Raw genomic sequence first — 10,583 nt, 5'->3', positions numbered from 1 at the left:
GGAGTTTGAGGGAAAATGTATACATCTATATGTATGGCTGAGCCCCTTTGCTGAAACTATCACATCATTGTTAATCAGCTATGCATGCATGCTAAGTCGCTTCAGTCATGGCCGACTCTTTGCCACCCTATGGACCGTAGCCCTGCCAGGCTCCTCTGTCCATGGGGTTCTCCAGGCAAGAATACTGGAGTGGGTTGCAATGCCCTCCTCCAGGGGACCCTCCTCCAGGGGATCTTTCCCGACCCAGGGATTAAACCCATGTCTCCTGTGGCTCCTACATTGCAGGTGGATTCTTTAGCCTGGGAAGCCCTAATCAGTTATACTCCAATCAGATCAGATCAGTCGCTCAGTCGTGTCTGACTCTTTGCGACCCCATGAATGACAGCACGCCAGGCCTCACTGTCCATCACCAACTCCCGGAGTTCACTCAGACTCATGTCCATCGAGTCAGTGATGCCATCCAGCCATCTCATCCTCTGTCATCCCCTTCTCCTCTTGCCCCCAATCCCTCCCAGCATCAGAGTCTTTTCCAATGAGTGAACTCTTTGCATGAGGTGGCCAAAGTACTGGAGTTTCAGCTTTAGCAAAATTCCTTCCAAAGAAATCCCAGGGCTGATCTCCTTCAGAATGGACTGGTTGGATCTCCTTGCAGTCCAAGGGACTCTCAAGAGTCTTCTTCAACACCACAGTTCAAAAGCATCAATTCTTCGGCGCTCAGCCTTCTTCACAGTCCAACTCTCACATCCATACATGACCACAGGAAAAACCATAGCCTTGACTAGATGAACCTTTGTTGGCAAAGGAATGTCTCTGCTTTTGAATATGCCATCTAGATTGGTCATAACTTTCCTTCCAAGGAGTAAGTGTCTTTTAATTTCATGGCTGCAGTCACCATCTGTAGTGATTTTGGAGCCCAGAAAAATAAAGTCTGACACTGTTTCCACTGTTTCCCCATCTATTTCCCATGAAGTGATGGGACCGGATGCCATGATCTTCGTTTTCTGAATGTTGAGCCTTAAGCCAACTTTTTCACTCTCCACTTTCACTTTCATCAAGAGGCTTTTTAGTTCCTCTTCACTTTCTGCCATAAGGGTGGTGTCATCTGCATATCTGAGGTTATTGATATTTCTCCCGGCAATCTTGATTCCAGCTTGTGTTTCTTCCAGTCCAGCATTTCTCATGATGTACTCTGCATATAAGTTAAATAAACAGGGTGACAACATACAGCCTTGATGTACTCCTTTTCCTATTTGGAACCAGTCTGTTGTTCCATGTCCAGTTCTAACTGTTGCTTCCTGACCTGCATACAAATTTCTCAAGAGGCAGATGAGGTGGTCTGGTATTCCCATCTCTTTCAGAATTTTCTACAGTTTGTTGTGATCCACACAGTCAAAGGCTTTGGCATAGTCAATAAAGCAGAAATAGATGTTTTTCTGGAACTCTCTTGCTTTTTCCATGATCCATCAGATGTTGGCAATTTGATCTCTGGTTCCTCTGCTGTTTCTAAAACCAGCTTGAACATCAGGAAGTTCACAGTTCACATGTTGCTGAAGCCTGGCTTGGAGAATTTTAAGCATTACTTTACTAGTGTGTGAGATGAGTACAATTGTGCGGTAGTTTGAGCATTCTTTGGCATTGCCTTTCTTTGGGATTGGAATGAAAACTGACCTTTTCCAGTTCTGTGGCAACTGCTGAGTTTTCCTAATTTGCTGGCATATTGAGTGCAGCACTTTCACAGCATCATCTTTCAGGATTTGGAATAGCTCAACTGGAATTCCATCACCTCCACTAGCTTTGTTCGTAGTGATGCTTTCTAAGGCCCACTTGACTTCACATTCCAGGATGTCTGGCTCTAGGTCAGTGATCACACCATCATGATTATCTGGGTCGTGAAGATCTTTTTTGTACAGTTCTTCTGTGTATTCTTGCCATTTCTTCTTAATATCTTCTGCTTCTGTTAGGTCCATACCGTTTCTGTCCTTTATTGAGCCCATCTTTGCATGAAATGTTCCTTTGGTAGCTCTGATTTTCTTGAAGAGATCTCTAGTCTTTCCCATTCTGTTGTTTTCCTCTACTTCTTTGCATTGATCGCTGAAGAAGGCTTTCTTATCTCTTCTTGCTATTCTTTGGAACTCTGCATTCAGATGTTTATATCTTTGCTTTTCTCCTTTGCTTTAAGCTTCTCTTCTTTTCACAGCTATTTGTAAGGCCTCCCCAGACAGCCATTTTGCTTTTTTGCATTTCTTTTCCATGGGGATGGTCTTGATCCCTGTCTCCTGTACAATGTCACAAACCTCATTCCATAGCTCATCAGGCACTCTATCTATCAGATCTAGGCCCTTAAATTTCTCACTTCCACTGTATAATAATAAGGGATTTGATTTAGGTCATACCTGAATGGTCTAGTGGTTTTCCCTGCTTTCTTCAATTTAAGTCTGAATTTGGCAATAAGGAGTTCATGGTCTGAGCCACAGTCAGCTCCTGGTCTTGTTTTTGTTGACTGTATAGAGTTTCTCCATCTTTGGCTGCAAAGAATATAATCAATCTGATTTCAGTGTTGACCATCTGGTGATGTCCATGTATAGAGTCTTCTCTTGTGTTGTTGGAAGAGGGTGTTTGTTATGACCAGTGCATTTTCTTGGCAAAACTCTATTAGTCTTTGCCCTGCTTCATTCCGTATTCCAAGGCCAAATTTGCCTGTTACTCCAGGTGTTTCTTGACTTCCTACTTTTGCATTCCAGTCCCCTATAATGAAAAGGACATCTTTTTTGGGTGTTAGTTCTAAAAGGTCTTGTAGGTCTTCATAGAACCGTTCAACTTCAGCTTCTTCAGCGTTACTGGTTGGGGCATAGACTTGGATTACTGTGATATTGAATGGTTTGCCTTGGAAATGAACAGAGATCATTCTGTCGTTTTTGAGATTGCATCCAAGTAATGCATTTCGGACTCTTTTGTTGACCAGGATGGCTACTCCATCTCTTCTGAGGGATTCCTGCCCGCAGTAGTAGATATAATGGTCATCTGAGTTAAATTCACCTATTCCAGTCCATTTCAGTTCGCTGATTCCTAGAATGTCGACATTCACTCTTGCCATCTCTTGTTTGACCACTTCCAATTTGCCTTGATTCATAGACCTGACATTCCAGGTTCCTATGCAATATTGCTCTTTACAGCATCGGACCTTGCTTCTATTACCAGGTACATCCACAGCTGGGTATTCTTTTTGCTTTGGCTCCATCCCTTCATTCTTTCTGGAGTTATTTCTCCACTGATTTCTAGTAGTATATACTCCAATACGAAACAAAAATTTGTAAAAAGTATCATTTCTTAAATTTAAAAAGCTCCCAATATATTGAGATTGTTTCCAGGGATCTGTTATCACAAACTTGGATTCAATGACTAATCCTTGTACATACACTGTATAAAAGCAGATCTCCGGGTCACATTTCTGGAAGTAAAATCATTGGATCAAAGAGGATGTACCTACTAAATGCTGATGGATCCATTGCCTTCCTCAAGGGTTGTGCCTTTATTGAACACTCTCAGAGAACAGAATTGTCACGTAATATTACTGAAAGCTGACTGCCAGCTGTGGTTCTTCGACTGCACATGACTCTCTCTTGTAGAAGCGTATCCAGGTTACTAGTTTATATGGTCATATTGCTGCACCCCCAGATGAAACACAGACTCCTGTTCTTGGAAGCCTTTGAACACATCCTGAATATCGATCCCTAGAGAGCAAAACCCAAAGAGGTAATCTCTTTGATCTGAGGTTTTCTTTCCACATTTCCACATCGTTCTGCAGGATCTGCTTTCCCTTTGGGTGCCTCTGATCTAAAAACATTCACTTCTTTTCCTTTATGAGGATGCATTCCCAGCCTCAACATTCTAGACAGACACAGCAGAGTACACTGCCCCAGCATCCATACAAAGTTTATACATACGTGCCTCGTTCTTGGCATTTTTCTCTCTCTAGTCACTAAAGAAAATGTGTCATGTTTAATAAAGGCCCCTGTCCTGCTGAGGATGTTGATGAATTTGGATGTATAAATATTGACCAAAAATAGAGTTGGAGCCAAGGACAACCAAACATTTCTGCACAACATCAGAGGAATCTGAAGATTTTGAGAGCAACACATGAAAGAAGGTATGAAGAGGAGAGATGGAGAAGCAGTAGGGAAGGAGTTAAAGAGCCATCAAGAAAACACCATATCCTAACAAATATATATGGAATCGAGAAAGATGGTATTGACAGTCCCACATGCAAGGCAGCAGAGGCGACACAGACATAAAGAACAGTCTTTTGGACTCAGTGGGAGAAGGAGAGGGTGGGATGATTTGCAAGAAGAGCACTGAAACATATACATTACCATGTGTAAAATTGGATAACCAGTGCAAGTGTGATGTATGACCCAGGGCACCCAAAGCTGGTGCTCGGTGACAAACTGGAGTGACATGGTGGGGAGAGGGGTGGCAGGCGGGTTCAGGTCAGAGGGGACACATGTATACCTATGGCCCATGTGAACTGATGTATGGCAAAAAACATCACAATATTGTAAGGTAATTACCCTCCAATTAAAATAAATAAATAAATTTTAACAAAAGAAAAAGGTTGCGGTTGTATTAGCTCGAGGAAGGGCCAGTGAGCCTTCAGGGTCCAGGGACTCAAGGATATTTTGAATAAGCAGGTCATCTCAAAGCAGGCTTGTGATGCTCTGGTATTACCTCCCTCTTGGTAGCCCTGCTGCCAAGCCATTTCTAAAGTCTACCACACTTATACATGCTTGGAGAACAAGTGGATTATTGGGTCTTCATTAGCAAGTTCTTTCTTTATCTCTCTAACTACAACCACAGCCCCTGACCTATCCTCTCCACCCTCAAACTTTATTTTGTCTCTCATTAATACTGCATCTCACTAACTGGCATCAACTACTTGTTGTTTTTTTTTTTTTTCTTTATGCTTTGTTTACTCACTAGAATACAAGCCTGGTCATAATAGGAACTCAGTCTACTTCCTTTGTTTCTTTGCTCTCATTGCCAAAAGTATGCTTAGCATATACTAGGTACTCAATAAATATTTGTGGAATGTACTGTGTAAGCAAAGAATGACCACAGTACATGGAAAAGAAAACATAAAAACATTTGGATGATGTTTAAAAACTCAGCATACTAAAACTTTAAGTGTCCTCATGTAGCTGAGAAAACATCCATTTTATAAGGACGGGGTGAAATTAAAGTCTGAGGATTTCAATTAAGAAAAAAATACTGGCCCTGTTATCCTCATGTTTTGCAGACTAATCACATTTACAGACTGAGGTGCAGAGAAGGACAGTTAATTTCACATCTTTCGGCCTCATATGACTTCCTGCCATGAACAGGGAGGGTGTGAGTCCTGGCCCAGATAGCCACGAGCATCCGTGAGTAACTGTGACCCAACTCCCATCATCAGGCCAAGCTTTTGCACTAGGAATTAGGTGGATGCCGCTGAGGTCAGCAACTGGCATTTGGGTCTGCTGTTCTGTGCCAGCCCAGACAATTTACACCCCACCAGTGATAATACGAGCTGTGCTCTCACATTCCCTTCAATTGGGAAGTGTAGAACAGGTCATGGTTTGGAGTGGGGAGGGATAGGGCAGTAAATTTAACCCAAGAGTCCCCTGCATTTCCACCATCAAGCTATTCCTTTTTCACTCACCCTGTCGTTCGCCATCCTCCCCTGTGGATTCAGGACAACCATGTCTACAAAATAAGAAGATGCCATTAGCCAGGTACCAGGGATCATTGGTTCCCCCCACACAGAAGGGCAGGGAGGCCAAAGGCAGACTCTGGACACCAGCGATGGCCTGAGCCGTGCTCAGGCAACTAAAGCGACAAGAACCCAGGGCAGCAGAGTCCCTGGTCCAAGTAACCCAGATCCACATAAAGAGAAGCAAGGAGCTGCACACAGTTTCATGGCACAAGGCAGTGTAGACACGTGATCCGAACTGCTCAGAATATCTGTCTCCATAACCTCAACTTACATGAGAACTATTCTCTCCTAAGCTTCAATGAGACCATGGAGATCATAGGGTTGGTGGAAAAAAATATAATAAACACCCATCCCAGGCTTCCTTGGTGGCTCAGTGGCAAAGAATCCTCCTGCCAATACAGGAGACACAGGCCCGATCCCTGATCTGGGAAGATCCCAGATGCCGTGGAGCAACTATGCCTGTGGGCCACAACTTTTGATCTTGTGCTCTAGAGCCCGTCCTCTGCAACTAGAGAAGCCCCAGCAAAGAGAATCCTGCATACTGCGACAAAGAGTGGCTTCCTCTCACCACAACTAGAGAAAAGCCGGAACAGCAATGAAGACCCAGCACAGACATAAATAAAATAAATTAATAAACTCTACCATATTATCCTTTCAAAAAATAAAATGAGAATAAACCACCCATTCCAGTTTGTAAATGGACTTCCTTAGAAGGATGTTAATAAAATCATGTTTGCATTCCTTGACAGCACGTACCAGTGTAACAGCATGGTATTGTTTTTCAGACTGAATCTGACACTTGTCTGTTCAAATAAATTAACACTCTCATTTTTTCACCATCTTTTTTTGGCAGAGATAAACTGATTGCCTTGCCAATTTATGTGTTGAACTACAACTGAAAAAAAAAGACAAAACTATGGTGAGTTCTTCCTTATATTTTCACACCATCATGAAAGTGGCTCACTTTTCTTTTTTCCTTTTCTTTCTCTTCATCTAAAATCCCTTGTTCTATCACAGTCTGTGTAACACCAAGATGAATGCAATCGGAGGAGGAGGAAGAAGGGAAAAGGAAGATGGGCCGGGGACATGTGGGAGATGCAAGTTACAGTTGTCAAGGGAAGAGAATAACACCTCATCTTCTACTTTAAGAAGTATGCGTTCTCAATGTATGTGAGAAGTATGTGTTATGCTTCCATTCTATTCACCTTTTTGCGACCCCATGGCGTAGAGCCCACAAGGTTCCTCTGTCCATGGGATTCTCCAGGCAAGAATCCTGGAGTGGGTTGTCATTTCCTTTACCAGGGGATCTTTCTGACCCAGAGGTCAAACCCAGGTTTCCTGTGACCTACATTGGTAGGTGTATTCTCTACCACTGAGCCACCTGGGAAAACCCCTATTAAGAAGTTCTAGAAATCAGTCAATCAACCATTTACTTATTCTCTCTGAAGATCCAACATCTGATATGATAACATAACGTAACCTTTCCATATTTCCATGCTACTTTTTTATGACTATAGTAGAACTAAAAAGATACTTAAAAAGAAAACAGTTGGAAGTACCAAGTTGGACTGCTGCTGCTGCTGCTTCAGTCATGTTCGACTCTGTGCAACCCCAGAGACGGCAGCCCACCAGGCTCCCCCATCCCTGAGATTCTCCAGGCAAGAACACTGAAGTGGATTACCATTTCCTTCTCCAGTGCATGAAAGTGAAAAGTGAAAGTGAAGTCGCTCCGTCGTGTCCGACTCCTAGCGACCCCATGGACTATAGCTTACCAGGCTCCTCCGTCCATGGGATTTTCCAGGCAAGAGTACTGGAGTGGGATCTCCTAATTTTTCTACTAAACTATTATTTTCTGCTTGTTGATCGAGGTTTGGTCTCTCAACAGTTAAATAAACAATGCAATGAATTTTATGTATAAACCCATGTAACACCCACCCAGGTCAAGAGGTAGAACATTTCTACAGCTTTAGAGGGCTTCCCTGGTGAGTCAACGATAAAGAATCAGCCTGCCAATGCAGGAGAGGAGAGTTCATCTTCCTGGGTCAGGAAGATCCCCTAGGGTAGGAAATATCAACCCACTCTAGTATTCTTGCCTGGGAAATCCCAAGTACGGAGGAGCCTGGCAGGCTACTGTCCAGGTGCTCACAAAGACTCAGACATGACTGAGTGAGTAAACAGCTTCAGAAAGTTTTCTCATGCTCCTTCCCAGGCAATGTCTACCTACTCCTTATCCCAGAGGTAAACTCGATATGACTTCCTTCACCTTTGTTTAATTTTCTTCATTCTTGAAATTCATCTAACCAGAATCATGCTTTATGCTCTCTTTTGTGTCCATCTTTTTTAGCTCAGTAGGGCACCTTTAAGATTCACCATTTACCCTGAGTTTATTATTTTTAATTCAGTGTAGTAGTCTGTTATATGAACACATCACCATTTGTTTATCCAGTTTCTTACTTATGTGCATTTGGGTTGTTTCCAGTTCCTGACTACTATGAAACAGCTGCTAGGAACATTCTTAGACAAGTCTCTTGGTGGACATATGTACTCATTTCTCCTGGGAATGATACGGCTGGGTCATAAGGAAGGCAGATACTTCATTAGAAACTGCCCAATAGTGTTCCAAAGTGATTACACCATGCTCCTATTTGCTTTTTAAATGATTGAGTCTTTAACTAAATGCAACGTGCACCCCCATTTTCTGATCCCTCCTCTCCCGTGAATAATTTGCTCATGAATGTGCAGACATTTGAGGAGTATCACAAGAGGTTGCAGACTTTGGAATCAGATAAACCCCAAAACCCTATTCAATGGGGACTTCCCTGGTGGTCCAGTGGTTAAGACTTCACCTTCCAATATAAGGGGTGTGTGTTCAATCCCTGGTTGGGAAGTTATGATCCCACATGCTTCATCACCAAAAAAACAAAACATAAAATAGAAGTAATATTACAACAAATTCCATAAGGACTTAAAAATGGTCCACATTAAAAAAAAAAATCTTTTTTAAAAACCCTGTTCATTATTAGTTTACAAACTTTGACCTGGATATTATTTTTAATCATGTCAAGTTTCAGTATTATTTTGTAACGTAGCTGCAGGATGTCTACTCCCTCTATAGGTCCATTATGAGGACACGGTGAGGTGATACAGGTGGAACTATCTAGCCCAAGTTCAGACACAGAGCAGGCACCGGAGAAAAGCTAATTCCCCTCTCTCCCTGCCTTCCTTGACAAGCATCTTCCTCGACAAGCATCTTCCTCCCTCTAATAGGTTTTTGGATCTTACAGATCGTCTCTTCTTTATCTCTCTTCTAAGCAGCAGAGCTTGAGGAGGAAGGCATTCTAGAAGAGACAGACCCTGCAAGATGGAAGGTCAAGGGGCCGGATGCCGACAAGAATCTGTCTTCCAGCAGCAGAAGGGAAAAGCTCTATTTACAGTAGGACCCAGATGGAACTGATTTGTTCAGAGCCATCTTATTCCTGAGTGTGATATTTGTCCACATCATAAAACCACAGGCTACAATGTGTCTGACATTATACCAAGTGATATAACCCCTCTTAATGATATTATAATAAATCCCAAATGAGGCAGCCATCACTGGGCAGCCCTTTCAAAGTGTTCCTGAAATAGTTTTTACAGAACAAGGGATCTGTGTGCCAAATGCAGATGCTCACATGAGGCTGGAGGAGTTAGGTCAGGCTTACACATGAACATGACTCGGGCTCCGTTCTTGGCCGGGAACGTTTTCTTTTTATATTAATCTGTTGGCTTTTAGGGAAATCAAAATGCTCCTTTTTTATTTTTTTATATGAGAGATGAAATTGGACTTTTTCTAAATGCAATAAAATGTCCCCCAGGGTGGTTTTTTTATATTATTATTATCCTTTAAATCAGCAGTTTCTGTGTCTCTTCATTAGTAAAAGCCAATGACCTTTCATCTTGGCCTCACCTCCCTCGGTGCTCAAAGAAAGCTGACCACATTTCCTGCCGTCCTGGTGGTGGAATCTTGTTTTGCTCTGTTTTTCTGCTCACATACATAGGTATCCTTCTGAGATACCATGTGATCTGCTTCCACAAGCCTGGGGAGCTTGCTGACTCAGGAACCATTGAATTTCTTCTAGGACGAGTGTGCAGCCCTTTCTGCCCTTAAAGGCAAGAACCACAGGAAATCATGTGTCTCCACTAATGGGGCTGGAGGCACCATCCTGCTGCACTGTGGTCACGGAATTAGTGGGGCCAGAGCAAGAAGGAATATCTATTCCCCTCACTCCTCACCATCACCAACCCTCCATCACCACCATAGCCAGCATCACCACCTCCATGACCCGATGCACAGCACCCTGCATTTCTCTCACCCTCAGCAGTTCCCTGCTCATCCTCTCCACCATCATCATCCTTCCTGCCATCCCCACTGCAGCGGATCATCTACTGTTTGGATCTTCCCATCACACTTCTGTTTTCTCCCTTTCGCATCCCATGTGGTTCCATCACTGCCCAGAATTTGGGCCCAAGGCTCAAGTCTGTTTGTTTAGCAGATACTGGGAAAGATGACTGTGGTTTTTACTTTCTCACTGGGATTACAAAGACATACTGAGTAAACTTAAAATGGCTAGAGGTCACTTACTGCCACCATTAAGGTAGAGGGACCTTACTTAAAATGAAATACACCCAGAAAGCAGCAGAGCAGAAGGAAGAAAGAAGCGCTACTAAAAATCAGACTCTTGGATCTAACCATGCCTCTATTTTCAGTGACTTATGCCAAAATGCTGCCTGATATGCCTGGACTGGCTCGAATTCGGTTTCTTTCAACTTGAAAATGAAAGAATCCTGACCAAAA

The sequence above is a fragment of the Bos indicus x Bos taurus genome, chromosome 13 (assembly GCF_003369695.1).
Source record: "Bos indicus x Bos taurus breed Angus x Brahman F1 hybrid chromosome 13, Bos_hybrid_MaternalHap_v2.0, whole genome shotgun sequence".
NCBI classification, from domain to species: domain Eukaryota; kingdom Metazoa; phylum Chordata; class Mammalia; order Artiodactyla; family Bovidae; genus Bos; species Bos indicus x Bos taurus.
This window is presented reverse-complemented; position numbering follows the sequence as displayed.